The sequence below is a fragment of the Macaca fascicularis genome, chromosome 10 (assembly GCF_037993035.2).
Source record: "Macaca fascicularis isolate 582-1 chromosome 10, T2T-MFA8v1.1".
Taxonomy (NCBI): domain Eukaryota; kingdom Metazoa; phylum Chordata; class Mammalia; order Primates; family Cercopithecidae; genus Macaca; species Macaca fascicularis.
In genome coordinates, this window is record NC_088384.1 from 55001257 (window position 1) to 55018147 (window position 16891).

The window sequence follows — 16891 nt, forward strand, 5'->3', positions numbered from 1 at the left end:
CAGAGTCCTACCAGAGGGGCAGGCAGCAGCCCTGGGTGCCTCCTGAAACGGACACCCCACACTAGTGGGCTGGGAGACTGCTCTGGGGAGTGAGGCCGGGGATGGCAGACATGAACCCAAAGGTGTTATCAAGGCTGAACCAAGTGTTGGCAGGGCCCAAGTCCATCCCGGAACTCAGCAGACAGGAAAGTGTCTGGGGAGGGTGTCATCTCTTCCCCACCAGGAGATCCTGGAAAGAGCAGTCCTGCGTCTGACCCAGGGCCAGCACAGGACACCCCCACATTCCCAGACTACTGTGGGGCAGAGGGGTTTCTGGGATCCATCACTCCTGGAGCCTACCACCCCCTCAGTCCGTGAGGCCCCTGCAGACCCAGCTCCTACAGCAGCACAGAAGTCACCTTAGTGAGAATGGGGGTTGCAGTGAGCCAGAGCCCAGGTGGAATCTCCAAAGGGTTTGCTAACCTTACACGTCCTGAAGGCTCTGAGTCATGATCCAGTTTGGAAACCAGACACAGTGTGGGGACAGGGAGAACATGGGGTCTTCCAGGTCCCTGTCAGCCTCCTCCTGGCCCAGTCATTCTGGGAGCCACACTCAGGAGGAGCTGACACTGAGCCCTTTCCTGTGCCCTAGCATGGCACAGACAGAAGCTTCCACCTCTGCAGGGAAAGCAGGTGCATTGGGAACTTCTCCGTGGAAGTCAGGAACACATGGGAACGGTGATGATCCATGCAGGACAGGTTTGTTATGTAGGTGTCCAGTGTTATTTGAGTAGAACCCCCTGACTCTCCCAGGAGAGGTGTGAAAAGCCTGAGCTGGTTCAGGAAGCAAGACACATCTGTGTAGACCTCAGTTCCTGTGGCTGTGGATGGGGCCACCGGAGGTGCTTGCCACTCGTGGCCTGTGGTGGTGGGGACCAGCTGGGGACACAGGCTCCCTGGGAGGTGGGAGCCCAACTGCTGTCTCTGTCTCTGATGCCCTTGTTTTTGACAGGACAGTTGTGGCCCTTGGGGGTGGCTTTGGGGCTGCAAGCCAGGGCTCTCATCTCTCTGCTGTGTTCCTGTTGGTAGTGACTCCTGTGGCAGCAGGAAGGCACATTCTTCTGGGCTTGGAGGTCGCCTTTGTGGCAGTTGATCTCTGAGGGACCACATCCCTGCTGAATCCCCAATTTGTCCACCAGGATTTGACCCACAACTCTGATGATGGCCTGGGCTTCATTAGTCATGCTATTCATAAACAACCTTGCTGGATCAGACTCCTAGCTCTGGACAGCATCTGCCCTGGGCTTGCCTTTCTGAAGTACGTCTTCCTGCCCTGCACCTCTTTTCCTGGGGTGTAGACTGTTGGGGGAAGTCAAGGACCCTGAACGGAGGGACCGGCTGAAACCATGGCCAAAGAACATAAGTTGTGAAGATTTCATGGACATTTATTAGTTCCCTAAATTAATACTTTTATAATTTCTTATGTGTGTCTTTACTGCAATCTCTGAACATAAATCATGAAGATTTCATGGACATTGATCACTTCCCCAGACAATACTCTTGTAATTTCCTATGCCTGTCTTTACTTCAATGTCTTAATCCTGTCATCTTCATAAACTGAGGATGTATGTTGCCTCAGGACCCTGTGGTGACTGTGTAATCTGCACAAATTGTTTGTAAAGCCTGTGTGTTTGAACAATATGAAATCTGAGCACCTTGAAAAGAACAAGATAACAGCGATTTTCAGGGAACAAGGGAGATAACCATAAAGTCTGACTGCCTGTGGGGCCAGGTAGAACGGAGTCATATTTCTCTTCTTTCAGAAAGCACATAGGAGAAATATCGCTGATTTCTTTTCTCAGCAAGGAATAACCCTGGGAAAATGAATGCATTCCCAGGGGAAGTTCTCTAAAATGGCCGCTCTGGGAGCGTCTGTCTTATGCAGTTGTAGATAAGGGATGAAATACACCCTGGTCTCCTGCAGCACCCCCAGGCTTGCTAGGATTAGGAAATACCAGCCTAGAAAATTCTTGTCAGACCAGTTATCTGCTCTCAAACGCTGTTTCCTGTTAAGATGTTTATCAATGACAATGCATACATAGTGGGACATGAAACCTCCTGAGCAATTCTAATTTTGCCCTGGCCTTGTGATCTTGCTCTGCCCCCATTTGCCTTGTGATATTTTATTGCCTTTTGAAGCATGTGATCTCTGTGACCCACACCCTATTCATACACTCCCTCCCCTTTGAAATGCATAATACAAACTTGCTGGTTTTGTAGCTCGGGGGGATCACGGAACCTGCCAACATGTGATGTCACCCCCAGACACCTAGCTGTAAAATTTCTCTCTTTTGGACTCTTTCTTTGTATTTCTCAGACCAGCCAACACGTAGGGAAAATAGAAAAGATCCTATGTTGAAATATTGGGAGCTGGTTCCTCTGATAGTATACCCTGTGAATGGTGATTGATCTTTCTCCAGAAGTTGCACTCTGGTGGTGCCTGTCCCTTCTCTAGCTGAGGCTTGTCATATTTCCTTTATTGTTTGTCTCCTATTTCCCTGGCATGGGCAGGGTGGCTCCTCCAACTGGCTTCAGAGGTCCTGGGTCCCTTGCACCTATGTCCCTGCTCCCCTGGTCTGGGCCTCCTGCAGGCCTCGCCCTTGTTCACAGAGCCCAGCATCTTCTGACTCTTCTGTGGGGCCTTCACTTTTGGGCTCACAGGCTCCTGCTGCCCCAGTCTGTCCCCTCCCTTCCACAGGAGGGCACATGACCCCTGGAAAGCTGCCATGTTCCTCCTACTGAACACAGTCTGGGAGGTGGACAGTGGGGCATTAGTGGGTGGCCAGTCTATGGCTGGAAGCATGTCCACTTTGTGGCCTGGAAGGCACAGGTCTGTGGGGCCCTCCTGGAGGAGGATGCTGGAGACACGGCGTGGCACCTGCTCCTCTGAGTCCACCTGCACTGTGAGCGCAATCTCATTGACTGCCTGTGCTTTCAGACACAGATGCCATGGATCCTGAGCAACACAGATTGTAGACACTGAGGTCTACAGACACCAGTTTACACTATAGTGTAGACACTAGTGGTCCCCACAGCCTCTGTGCTCCTCAGGTCCACCTAAACACTTCCTGAACTTGCCCTCACACTGGCTCCCAAGGTGGCTTCTGAAGCAGGGGGTTTCTCCTCCTCAGCCTCCAGTGCTTCCAGGGTGTCTTTGGCCCTTGCCCACTGGGACCTTATGCAGAACTCTTGCAGGGCTCTGTTATGACAGGAGTTTCCTGGGGACATGCTTTCAATCTCAAGCCATGCCTCATTCCCAGCCATTTCTGAACCCCTCAAGGTTGGATTTCCCAGACCCCAGGACAGTCCTGCTCTGCCAGGTTCTGCCTACAAGGCTGCACGTGGGGGACTGAGAAGACGCCCTGTCCTTCTGTCCAGTCGGAGAGGCCTCTAATTGCTTATGGGTGTCAGCTGACTGGGACCATCTTGGAGCCCTCTGGCCTTCCTCCTGCTCAGGTGGTGGGGCAGGGACAGGGCAACTCACAGTGGGGCTGACTTGCCTGTTGTTTTGTTGTCTCCTGGACCATTCTGGGGAGGTTTTTCCAATAAAATGACAAACTTGGCTACAGATTCAACCCGAGATTCCCAGGAGGCCCAGAGGGGAAATGTGGAGTATGGGAGGGGTGGGGGCTGAGCCTTACCTGACTGGACATTTATGGGCTATAGGGACTGGAGGTCTGGACCCCACCTGTGCCTCACACAGAACCTGAAAAGATGTGCTTCCAGCATCTGCCGGGTGCAGGGATGAAGGAAGGAAAGCTCCTGGGAGGTGTTCATGTGGGCTTTCCCACCCCTCCAGGATGCCAGCTTCCCCAGTTTCCTGTGGGTGTCAGACTTGGGAACAGCACGTTTGGCCATGAACCAGGAGCAATACACAGATACAGGGATCCAGCCCTCCTTGATCTCCCCCACCTTCCTGTCCATATGGACCTGCAGCTTGTTTTCCAAATGCTTCCTCTCTGGGTCCCTGGGTGTGGAACTTACTGATTGGTACTTCCAGGACTTCCTGAAGTCACCGTCTGCCTCCTCCTTGTCTTTCTCCAGAACCTTCACTGAATTCCTTCCTGTGCCTTGATCCTGGCTTGGTTGTGCCTCTAGTTTGGACCCTAAGCACCTCTTCCTAGATAACCTTCCAGAGCTGCTGAGCCCTGTCTTCTGCATATCCTTCCTGCCCTTTCCTGCCAATTCAGAAGCCTGGGAGGGCAAGAGGACTCCGTGTGTGTCTTCTGCCTGACCCTGGGGCCTCCCTGGGAATTCCCCCTCAGGTTGCAGAGGTCTCCAGATGGAATCTGCTGGGAGGGCCACGGGACTGCTCCTGGCATATGGCACTACTTCCTTGCCACCGGTGCTCTGGGATCTCAGTGCTGGAGGCAACCCCAGAAAGAATGGAGGCTGACTTGGGGCTCTGAAAAGCCGGCCTCTTCTGGGGAAGGTGGGCAGTGGGCTGGCTCAGGACAGCCTGAGAATTTTTTAGGAGAAAGGGAAAAGCCCTCTTCCACTTTGGTCACTTCTGCAAGGGCCATTCAAGATACTCCATTAAATTGGGGATGACAGACTGTGCCCTCTCATTGGATGTAGGGCAAGATGCCCCACAGAACCTGATCTGGGGTGGAGAAGAGCACGGTAGGCTTGGGACAGGGGGTGAGAAGTGAGACTGCTTCTGGATCCCAGCCAGAGGTGGGGGCTGGGACTGGGGCCAGGTTGAAGTGAAAGGTTGGAGCTGGGCCATCTGTGGGGCTGGGGCTGTGCCTGGGAAAGCTGTGAGGATGCCTCAACCTCAGGTTCACCTTGAAGAGAAGTGGAGGCTTTATCCAGTGGTACAGAGTACACATTCTGTGAGGAAGGGTTCCTAGAAACCCAGGCCGTGACCACCAGGGACTGCCTATTGAAAGAGGGGAGAAGAGGTCTCAGAAGAGCTGGCTACATTTCCACTGTAAGTGGTCCCCCATGGACGTGGCATCAGAGACCTGCTGAGGACCAGGCAGCTGCTGTGGTTGGGTTGTCACATTCCAGAAGGGATTTAGAGTCGTGATGTCCCACTCCTTCCCCAGTGATGTCATCTGCAGGTAGTCTGCCTGCCCCCTTTCTTTCTCCTGCCACATCTTCATCACTGCTCTATTGGTGATGAGAGTTTCCAGCAGCTTCTGCATGTTAGGGTGGATGAATGTGCAGGCACCTACCTCCATCTGCCTGAGTGTGGGGTCTCCCCAGAAGGAAGCCTCTAGGATGAGGTCAGGAAGATGCTGTTGCTGGGACTTGCCATGTGAGCAGGTGGAGAGGCCCCAGGTGGTGGCAGCCTCCCTCCAGCAGGAGAGGTCCCAGATGGGATCACTGGAGCACCCAAAGCCGGAGATCACCCTGGTTGGAGAAGGCAGCCCCTGGTTGTGTAAAAGGCAGCTCTGGGGGACGGGGCATACTGTGGAGCCACACTGAAATTCAGCCAGGCCGGAGCTGGGTGGAGGTGGAGAGGAGGCCACGGGAACAGAGGGCTGTGGTGAAGGAGGAAAAAGCACATGTGGCTGAGATGCAGGGTGTTTTAGGGGTAACAAGGGCTCTGGTGACCTGTAGGTACTCAGGGTTGAGTGTGATCAAAAAGGCTCTAAGGTGATCGTTGCGCCTGGTGACAGGGTGGAGGCCAGAGTAGCTGGGAAAGCCCTTGGGGACAAGCTGGTGGGAGATGGATATTGCATGCATTTCCCATGCAGTTGGTGGGCCTTAGCAGGCGCTGGTTGGTACATGTCACCCAGGGGGTCTCCAGCTAAGGGTAGGTGAGAGCCACCCTCCCCAGTGAGCTTTCTCTGGTGGCTGCAGTAGACATGAGGCACAAGCTGCAGCCAGGGGCAGGTGGGGCTGGGAGGTCGGGAAGGCTGGGCACCTGGTGCCCACAGCTCCTCCACCTCCCCCACTGCTGACTTCACACAGTTCTGTCTATGTCAGCCTCAGGGCTTCCGTCCATTCCTGTTCCCTTTCCAGGACCTCCCCCTCTCAGGTCACCACCAGGCCCTAGGGTTGCATCAGAGGCCCTGGTATAAAGGAGGACGTGGAGAGAAGGGGGAGTCTCCTCATCTTTCCAGAGGGTTGGTCAGGCCCCCAGTCTCCCCCGGCTCCCTCAGGAGGATTCTGCAAGCTGGAAGTCAGGAGACGGGGTTATGGTGGGGAGGGCAGTGCCAGCAAACTTCACAGGAGGCTGAGTGGCTGTCTCTTTAGGGGACACCATGGGGAACTAGACCCTGAAACCCACGCATCTGTGTCCAAGGCCACATGGCCCCAATGGTGACAGCAAGGTGTGCACTGTACAGAACCTTTGTCATTTGCAAAGAGTGCTTCCATGTACACCCCCTCATGGGTGTCACAGCCATCTAGTGGGGAGAGCGGACAGGGGTGGTCTCTAAGAAGTCAGCCATGGCCGAGGAGAACAGCTGTCCGCATGGACCTGGAGCCTCCCTGACCTCCCCCCATATCCTGGCAGGTCTTGGTGCCTCCCCCACAGCGCCCCCTTATGGGCAATACCGGTTCCCGGGCCCATGGCTTCATTCCCACAGATAATCTCAGGAGGCCCCGGGTTCTGATTTCCCTCCCAGGAGCTTCCTCTCAGGCCTCTGCAAATGACTTCCTCAGGGACAGGTGATGCTCAGTCACCTCTGGGGAGTCCGCGGAGCAGTAGAACCTCACCTTTCAGAGCTAGGATCTTCTTCCTGCTCCTGGGCCTCCCAATCTCTTCCTTTGATGGTAAGAGGCAAGCAAGAGTGAGGGGCTGGGACCAGTTCTCAGTCTCCTCTCCCCAGGCCAGCTGCACACACGCAGTGCTCATGAGTAACACAGCTTTCTGCCTGTAGCTCACGGAGCTCTGTGTGCGTTTCTTTTACTTATGTTTCATTGATGAAATGTTTTCTGTTTTCCTTCTTAGGGAAATGCAAGTGGGGGTTTTGTGTGTGACTCCACCCTGGATATCCCCAGTCCCTGCTCCTCTGCTGAAGGCAGACCCAGGCTCAGGCCTACAGGGCCTCTGAGCTGCCAGTAGGATTCTTCTTCGAAGGAGGCCAGACATGAATCCAGGCTCTGGCGGGAGGCTCTCAGGGTCTCAGCGCAGCTCCCAGATCACCCCACATAGAAGCGTCTGGGTCCCCAGGTACCAGCCTCAGAAAGAGGCTGATGAGCCAGGGCTGGGGCCTGTCCTCCCACAGAGACCTCACCCCTCTCCTGATCTGGTCCTCATGGCTGAGTCCAGTGTTGGTTTTTGCCCTGATGCCTCCTGCACATGTCACAGATGGTCTGGGAGCTGGGGATGGAATCCTCCGCCCACTCCCACCCCTGCCTGCCCTGCCCTTCCCTAGAGGGATGATGAGATTTCCCATCACAGAAGGGTCTCTCGCTGCTTAGGAAAAGTGGGAATGAGGGGAGGAAAAGAAGAGAGAGAGTCTTTCTCTGTGGGGCTGGGCTGGGGGCTCCTTACCTTCCTGCTGCTCCTCTTCCTTCCAAGCGGGGGTGACAGTGGGTCACTGGGAAGGTAGGAGAGTAATAGGAAGAGAAACCCCCAGCTCCACACTCAGGTGAGAATGAAATCCACAATCCAGGGATTGGAGCTGGGGCCCAGCCATGTGGCACTAGGGCTCTTCAGAGGAAAGAGCACTTTTTCCATCTGAAGTACAATGTCACCCTCAAGCAACTGAGACCTAGGCATCACTTTTGGAACTAGAGACTGGGGCCCAGGCCTGCGTCACAGAGCTGGGGACCTCCTCCACACCAAGGGTTCCTGACGGCAGGGCAAGGGCAGTGGGAGGAGGAGGTTGAAGCACAGCCCCGCCCTCAAGTCCCAGTTCCAGTCCCTCCACTCTCCTGGGTCCCCCAGATCTTTTCTTCCCTCCCCAGTTGCTCACCCTGTCAGAGACAGTCCTGAGTGCATTTTCTATTCTGTTTCCTGGAACACAGATGTGACCTGGTTTTGTGGAGATGTCTGTGCCAGTCCCTCAATTTCCCATGTCTTTAAGATCCAGACTTCTCCCTGGAGTTTCTGTTATTTCTCCAGTTTCTTGCTCTCAGGATCTCATTTGTTTGCGGTTCTAGCTTTCCGCCTTAATATGTTCCTACCCTGCATCAACTCAGACATAGAACTTACATTATTTGTACTTATTGATCATTGTGAATTTTGATTACAATTTTCATAGTTTTTTAAATGTTTAATATTTATTTTTGTGGGCACGCGGCAGGTGTATATTTTAATGGAGTACATGAGATACTTTCATACAGGCATGCAGTGTGTAATCATCGCAGCATGGTAAATGAGGTGTCCATCACCTCCAGCCGTTTTCCTTTGTGTTACAAATCATCCAATTATCCTCTTCATTTTTTAAATGTACAATTACATTATTATTGACCATAGGCATTCTATTGCTGTCAAATACTATAAATACTCAATTTTATTCATTCTTTCTAATTACTTTTTTTATCCATTAACCATCCCCACCTCTCTGCCACTGCGCCTTCCCAGCCTCTAGTAACCATCCTTCTACTCTGTATTTCCATGAGTTTGACTGTCTGATTTTTAGCTCTCACAAATAAGAGAGAACATGTGATGTCTGTTTGTCTTTCTTTGCCTAATTTCACTTAATGACCTCCAGTTCCATCCATGCTATTACAAATGATAGGCTCTCCTTGTTTTCCTATGGCTGAAGAGTGCTCCACTGCATATATATACCACCTTTTTTTTATCCTGTTGTCTGTTGACGAACACTCACTAGGTGGATTCAAAATCTTGGCTATTGTGAACAGTGCTAGAAGGAACATGGGAGTGCATGTATCCCTTCAATCTACTGATTTCCTTTCTTCTGGATATGTACCCAGCAGTGGATCATATTGTAGCTCTAGTTTTAGTTTTTGAGGAACCTCCTAACTCTCCTCCATAGAAGCTGTACTGACTCACATTTCCACCAACAGTGTATGAGGGTTCCCTTTACATCCTCGCCAGCATTTGTTATTGCCTGTCTTTTAGAGAAAAAGCCATTTTAACTGGGGTGAAATGAGATCTCATTGTAGTTTTGATTGTCTTTCTCTGATATCAGTGATGTTGAGCACCTTTTCATATACCTGTTTGCCATTCATATGTCTTCTTTTGAGAAATGTCTGTTCAGATGTTTTATGTATCTTTTAAAAATTATTTTAACTTCTGGGGTACACGTGCAGGATGTGTAGGTTTGTTATGTAGGTAAATGTGTGCCATGGTGGTTTGCTGTACCTATCAACCCATCATGTAGGTATTAAGCCCGGTATGCATTAACCATTTTTCCTGATGATCTCTCCTGCTTCTGACAGGCCCTAGAGTGTGTTGTATCCCTGCCTGTGTGCATGCGTTCCCTTTGGTCGGCTTCCACTTATAAGTGAGAACATGTGGTGTTTGGTTTTCTGTTCCTATGTTAGTTTGCTGAGGATAATGGCTTCCAGCTTCATACATGTCCCTGCAAAGGACATAATCTCATTCGTTTTTGTGGCCACATAGTGTTCCATGATTTATATGCACTACATTTTCTTTATCCAGTCTATCAATGATGGGCATTTGGGTTGATTCCATGTCTTTGCTACTGTGAATAGTGCTGCAATGAATATATAGGTGCATTCATCTTTATAAAATAACAATTTATATTCCTTTGGGTATATACCCAGTAATGGGATTGCTGGGTCAAATGGTATTTCCGATTCTAAATATTTGAGGAATCACCAGAGTGTCTTCCATGATGGCTGAACTAATTTACATTCCTGCCAACAGTGTAAAAGCGTTTCCGTTTCTTCTCAAACTCACCAGCATCAATTGTTTCTTGACTTTTTAATAATTGCTATTCTGACGGGTATGTGATGGTATCTCATTTTGGTTTTGATTTCCATTTCTCTAACGATCCATGTTGGGAGCAAGCCCACCAAAATCCAGCATAAACTGGCCCCAAGACTGGTTATAAACAAAATCTCTGCAGCACTGTGACATGGTCATAAAGGCCCTAATGCCCAAGCTGAAAGGTTGTGGGTTTATAGGAATGAGGGCAAGGAAAACCTGGCCCACCCAGGGCGGCAAACCACTTAAAGGCATTCTTAAGCCAAAACAAGAGCAGGAGCAATCTGTGTCTTAAGGACGTCTTCCTGCTGCAGTTAATTAGCCTAACCTATTCCTTTAATTCAGCCCATCCCTTGGTTTCCCATAAGGGATACTTTTAGTTAATTTAATATCTATAGAAACATTGCTAATGATTGGTTGGCTGTTATTAAGTATGTGGGTAAATCTCTGTTCGGGGCTCTCAGCTCTGAAGGCTGTAAGACCCCTGATTTCCCACTTCACACCTCTGTATTTCTGTGTGTGTGTCTTTACTTCCTCTAGTGCCACTGGGTTAGGGTCTCCCCAACCTAGCTGGTCTCGGCAAATGGTGTCCATCATGTGGGCTCAAATCCAGGGTGAAGTAGCTCACTGTGACAAAGCTGCCCTCACTTTTATCTCTTTGCAAATCAAAGAAGGGAGTCATATTGGGAGCAAGCCCCCCAAAATACAGCCATAACTGGCCCCAAGACTGGCCACAAACAAAATCTCTGCAGCACTGTGGCATGTTCATAATGGCCCTAAAGCCCAAGCTGGAAGGTTGTGGGTTTACGGGAATGAACTGAAGGAACACGTGGTCTGCCCAGGGCGGCAAACCACTTAAAGGCATTCTTAAGCCACAAACAACAGCATGAGTGATCTGTGTCTTAAAGATGTGTTCCTGCTGCAGTTAACTAGCCCAACTTATTCCTTTAATTTGGCCCATCCCTTCATTTCCCATAAGGGATACTTTTAGTTAATTTAATATCTATAGAAACAATGCTAATGACTGGTTTGCTGTTAATAAATATGTGGGTAAATCTCTGTTCAGGGCTCTCTGCTCTGAAGGCTGTGAGACCCCTGATTTCCCACTTCACACCTCTATATTTCTGTGTGTGTGTCTTTAATTCCTCTTGCGCCACTGGGTTAAGGTCTCCCCAACTGAGCTGGTCTTGGCAATCAGTGATGTTGAGCTTTTTTCCGTATGTTTGTTGGCCGCATCTATATCTTCTTTTGAGAAGTGTTTGTTCATGTTTTTTGCCTACTTTTTAATGTGTTTGTTTGTTTTCTTCTTGTAAACTTCCTTAAATTCCCTGTAGATTCTGGATATTGGACTCTGTCAAATAGATAGATTGCAAAAAATTTTTCCCATTCTATGGGTTATCTGTTCATTATGATGATAGTTTCTTTTGCTGTGCAGAATCTCTTTAGTCTAATTAGATCCCATTTGTCAATTTTTGCTTTTGTTACAATTGCTTTTGGCGATTTCAACATAAAATATTTGCCCATACCTATGACCTGAATGGTATTGCCTAGATTTTTTTCTAGGGTTTTTATAGTTTTGTCTTTTACACTTAAGACTTTAATTTATCTGGAGTTAGTTTCTGTATAGGGTGTAAGGAAAAGATCCAGTTTCAAAGTTCTGTGTCTAGCTAGCCAGTTTTCACAACACCATTTATTAAATAGGAAGTTCTTTCCCCATTGCTTGTTTTTGTCAGGTTTGTCTTCTTGCCTAGAGGTTACACATTGAATTACCATTTGGAGATCATCCCTCTCACACACACCTGGTGTGGATCAAAGGTAACAGGGGCCAAAAGGAGAAAGTTTGATCCTTGCCAAGTGAATATTGGTGCTGAACAAAGTGACTTGTGTCTATTTTCTTGCATGTATTTTACATTGGCTGGGAAGGAAAATATTAATTTGATTCCCCATGCAGCCTGTTGGGCAGCATCTTGCAAAATTGAGAAGCTTTGCTTATGGTTCCATCAAACAGAAAAGGATGATTTTATTTAGTAATGGGGCTTGGCTCCCATATCTATGATACAGTGAATGGGGACATCAAAGCTGCTCTGTTTTTCTGAAAGCTGCAGAGAAAGGGAACCCAGAAACCTGGTTTGCTGGCAAAAAAAAGGGGGGCAAGAAATTCTTACCAACCAAGTTTCTCATCTTTTTTTTTCTCTCTGTCTCTCTCCCTCCTCCTCCCACTGTTTGTGTGTGTGTGTGTGTATACGTGTGTGAGTGCAAATGTAAACATGATTGTCTCCTCTGCAAAGGTTTAATAGAAAAAAGGATTTGTGAGACTAGTCTTAGGCTGTAGCAAATCTGGAGCAATTTTTGCTAAGAATTTGTCTTTCTGTTTTGTTCTTTAATGGAGAGAGAGGTATCACAGGAGAGAAGATGGGCTTAGGACCACTATAAGCCTGCTTTTCAAGCCAGCCTGGCAGCTGGTCATTTACAAAGTTGCTGGGGGTCCCTGAGACTAGTGCCATATGAAGTTTCTCTCTTTTTGTTTTATATACTTGAGAGCTTAATCTTGTGACCATGTGAGAAAGAAACCTTGATACTTTCTCTTGGTCTCTGCCATCCAGCAGACAGGAATTTGGGGATTCATTTACAGCCCTAAACATTATATAGGGCAGTTAAAAGCCTTTGCAAGCTTGAAACTGACTCCTCTAGGCTCTTTCTGGGAAGAGCAACAGAACCTGCTGAATGCTGTAGCTCAGTAACCAAGGCTTTGGTCTTTGGACAGTGGCTGCCCCCAGGTTCAATTCATGGCTTTGGGATTGATTCCTTTCTGGTTTGTTATTTGTGTAACTCTGCCATTTTTTGAGGGTTCCCCACCCCATGGATAGCTTCTGATTTCCTGTCTTGAATTTTCCTTTCTCTGAAATATCATGGGGAAATTCTAAACTTTTTTTAAAAAAACTGTTTACCATCTCTTTGAAACACTTCATGAGTTCATGGTAAAGTTATAACCTTAGTTAATACGTATTCATTTTATGTGAGAGGTTATCTGGTATGGAATTCAAAAGTCAGAAATGTTGGCTATGCTCATCAGAGCCTGGTAATAAGAGATTTTAAAAGATTTTTTAACAAAAGAACTCTATAATTAAAAGTGGTTTAATTAAAAATAGATATCCAGAGTTGGATGGGGTAACGCTGGATATCTATTTTCATGCCTGTAATGCCAGTAGTTCAGGAGGCCAAAGCAGGACGATTTCTTGAGCTCAGGAGTTTGAGATAAGCCTGGAAAAGAAAGTCAGACCACATTACAAAAATAAATAAATAAATAAACAAATAAATAAATAAAGTATCCAAACTGTATTTGTTTATAAGACATTTATCTTTTCCTCTTCTTGATTCATGTCTTTCTGGAAAAAGTTTTTTTCTTCTGAATTGTTTTCCTCCATTTTTTCTTCTTGCCACTCTTGAGGCTCACATGAGAGAACCTAGATAAATTCTAACAGCCTGGGACTCATAGGGAAAAACAGAGGAGGTGCCACAGACCCCATTCTGAGAAAAACCTGTTTTCCTCATGGAACCTCAGGAACTGATCCCCCTCGAAATCTAAGTCTTGGTTTAATTTTCAATTTTACATTTTGTTACCTGATTTTTTTGGGGGGTGTATCAGAAATTCCTTCACATTATGAGAGAGCTTTGAGCCATAGTTTGCTATAAGCAGATGAGAAATACACTATAAGGGACTGTTAATGGCAATTAGGAAGAATACTTGGCTCCTTGCATGCTTGGATCAGAGAAGCATGCTCTTGACCACCTAGACGGTATGGAAACATCCCTAACCCCACTGAGAGATGAGAATCCATGGGGGATGGGCTGATTACAAAATGTGCTGATTGGCTTTGGATTTTTTTTTGCAATAAAATGCAGGGTAGAAGCACTGCAGTAGCTTCTTCTGTAGTATTTCCCTATGGGAGGAGTCCATGATTCCATATAAAATGGTACCCTTAATTTGGGGGATCTGTTTTTGCCTTCCAGCTATGTCTGCTTATTAGGGTCTAGAAACTGCATGCTTTCCTAGCCCTGCTTCTCAAAGGGCTCTAGCTCAATCCCAGTAATCCCATTAGGTAACTTAAGAAATGGCAAATGAAAAATCTTACAACGACTGGATTTTCTGTCTGTCTTTGTATTTATGTGTGATATGCGTGTGATGTTTACATAAAAGAGTTCTAATTAATTGGTTTAAAGAAAAGTAAGAACAGATTTGATCTGCACTTCTGTCCTGTGTCTGTCCTGAGCTCCACATCTGGTACATAATTAAAATGACCTACTAACCAGGTTTTTCACCAAAAATAGAAGTTGCACAGAGTTAACAGTGTAGCATGTATTTGAGGCTACTGAAGAAACAGTTCCACATGCAAAGCATGTAAGAAAAGTAGAATGTACTTTTGGTAAAAGATTGTAAGAAGACATGGGAATATGGATTTCTTGCCCAAGTTTAGAGAGTTAAAGTATTGCTTTAAGGGAGATAGGAAAAATCTAAAGGTTTAAGCAAGTTGGGGAAGGTTTATAAAAAATTAATTTTAAAAGAGATTTTGTGTGTAAACATATTGGCTAAAGTTAAAGGGGTATTAGTCAATGTTTCCATAAGTTGAACATAGGAATAAAAGCATAACAGAGTTTTCTTAAAACATGGTTAGGCTCTGTAAGAATTTGTAAAGGGCTATAAAAAGTTTATAGAAACATTAACTTACAGTTAAACTAATTAACACTGGATAGATTTATAGAATTTTAATAAAAACTATCTTTAGCATTAAAGATGCAATAATGTAAACATGAACTTTGGTTTTCTCTTTTGATAAAGATTCTTAAGTAATACTGAGAGGCAATGAAAAAATTTTGTTTGCCTTTCAAGGGAGGGGAGAGGGAGGAGACCAATTCAACAGGCTTCATGCTGTCTTCACTGGGTCTTGTAGTTTGAGAAAATGAGTCTCTTTTCTATCAGACTAAAGGTTTTTCCTTTTTAAAACTTTATGAGTTATCATTTTGGATAAACAAATGACTTAAGGTAACCTAGGGTTCTATTTTGTGATATCCAGTGTTTTAAACCTTTGATATTTGACAAACCTGTGAAGATCAAATTCAAAGATAAAAAAATAGGTCCCCTACAGTCCAAAAAGACACAGTCTACTTATTTAATGTATTAAAATCATGCAGAAAACATGGCCAAATATAAAATGGTGCTTAGCTTTCTTTGGGCTATATTCATATAAATACATTATTAGCATGTATTTCAAAATTGTATAAGATTCCTATAATTTTGATATGCCTTAGCACACATTTGACAAGAATATTTGTAACCTCTGTGGCACATAATAATTTAACATAACAATTTTAATGTTCTTGTCAATTGTGTTTGACTTTGGCTGTCCTAAAATGTCTTCTCATCCACAGACAATTGTTGTCTTGTTCTGATACTCTTTAGAAGATGGTTTTATAATCAGTAATAAAACTTGGACAGGGGCTCTTGAATGCAAGTTTCTGATAGCTTTGGAGATTGCAACATTAGAATAAAGGAAAAAACCTTCAGGACTCTCATGGAGAGCTGAAATGTTCATGAATATTAAGCAGAACAAGGGCTTACTGAACTAATAGAAAACTGAGCTAATCTTGTCCTTTGCTTTTTTTTTTCTTTTTGTTTTGTTTTTTTGCTTAAAACGTGGCTGATCCTTTTTGTTTTTCAGAGAGCCAAGAAAACTTCTTTTGAGCTACTTACAGCTTTTAACAACTGAATAAAATATATTCCTGTGAACAAAATTGGGAGCATATTTGTTTCTCTCTACCTGATTTGTCAGAATCTGGAAGCTATTTGCAAGTATTCTTAATTTATGGCTACATAATTATTTGCATAAGTGCAATAAAAATGTTTTCTTTTGCAACAGGACACAATTGGAGAAACTTTATTTTACCAAGGTTTTGACTGGAATGGCATGCTTTTGTTTAAGGAATCAAATTTGACTTCTAGAGCCAATAAAAACCCCTAGGGAAAACTGGCCTCATACCTTGTCTACGCAGTCCCTGTACAGGGTTCCTAACCTATGGTATGTAAAGAATATCACTTTCCAACAGGCACAGGAATCTTAAGTTAACCTGGCATCTCAAGAAGACAGGAATGTACCCAACTCATAGGCATTTGAGAGTACAAACCCATGGCTGGGATGGGCTTTAAAAAAGTCTTATCTAAGGCTCTTTATACAGAGTTCCAACAAAGCCAATTTAAAAGGCCTATGTGAAAAATAATTATTCTTGCTGTGCTCTATGCAGATAATCATGCCAAGTGTAATAAAACTAAAGTTTATTTCACAAACAAATTGGTCCTATCAGGATTTGTTTTTAATAAAAATAGGGACTGAAGAAAGAAAAAATTATGTTTCAAAAACTATAGTACACGTGTTATTAGGTTGTTTTTTTTTTTTTTTTTTTTTTCCTGCCATTTAAACTGAAACCTAAATTTTGGGAGGCTACAAGTTCCCTAACTCATGCTTTTAAATCTCTACTTTTAAAACTGTGAATTGCACTCCTTGTCCTAGAACTCATTATTCATCTTATTGTACACTGTTTTCTTAAATGTTGTACTAAAACTGTAGATAAGAATATGAATGCCTTTGTCATGAAAGCCTTGGAACCTCAGCCTGGCCTGCATGTGTACACTCAAACAGCTCAGATAGCTGCAAAGCAGTTCTGCTTCTCTCACCTTGGGGTCAACACCTACCCCACCAAGCCCCCTGTCAGCAGGAGGAATCCAGAGCAATTGGCGGCCTTTTTCCATCTTCATAGCCCACACCTTAAGAATAAGGTGCTATGAAACCCTAAGGGAGGGATTGAAACAGCCTTTGCAAAAATTATAACTGAGGAAATTATGACAGTGAAAGAGATCAGACCTAACCGATTCTATCTTGCTTCTAACCTTTAAGCTGTCCTTGTTCATTCCTGGACACAGGCCAAACTAACCCTGGGAAGGAATTTGCAGACCCTACACTCAATAGATCAGGTGACACC

The 16891-nt window shown here is 45.9% G+C and overlaps 1 pseudogene; it reads right to left on the reverse strand.

Annotated features, from left to right (window-relative positions):
- Positions 1–818: 818 nt before the first annotated feature.
- Positions 819–5840, reverse strand: LOC135965340 (spermatogenesis-associated protein 31E1-like; annotated as a pseudogene).
- Between the last annotated feature and the right edge of the window lie 11051 nt (positions 5841–16891).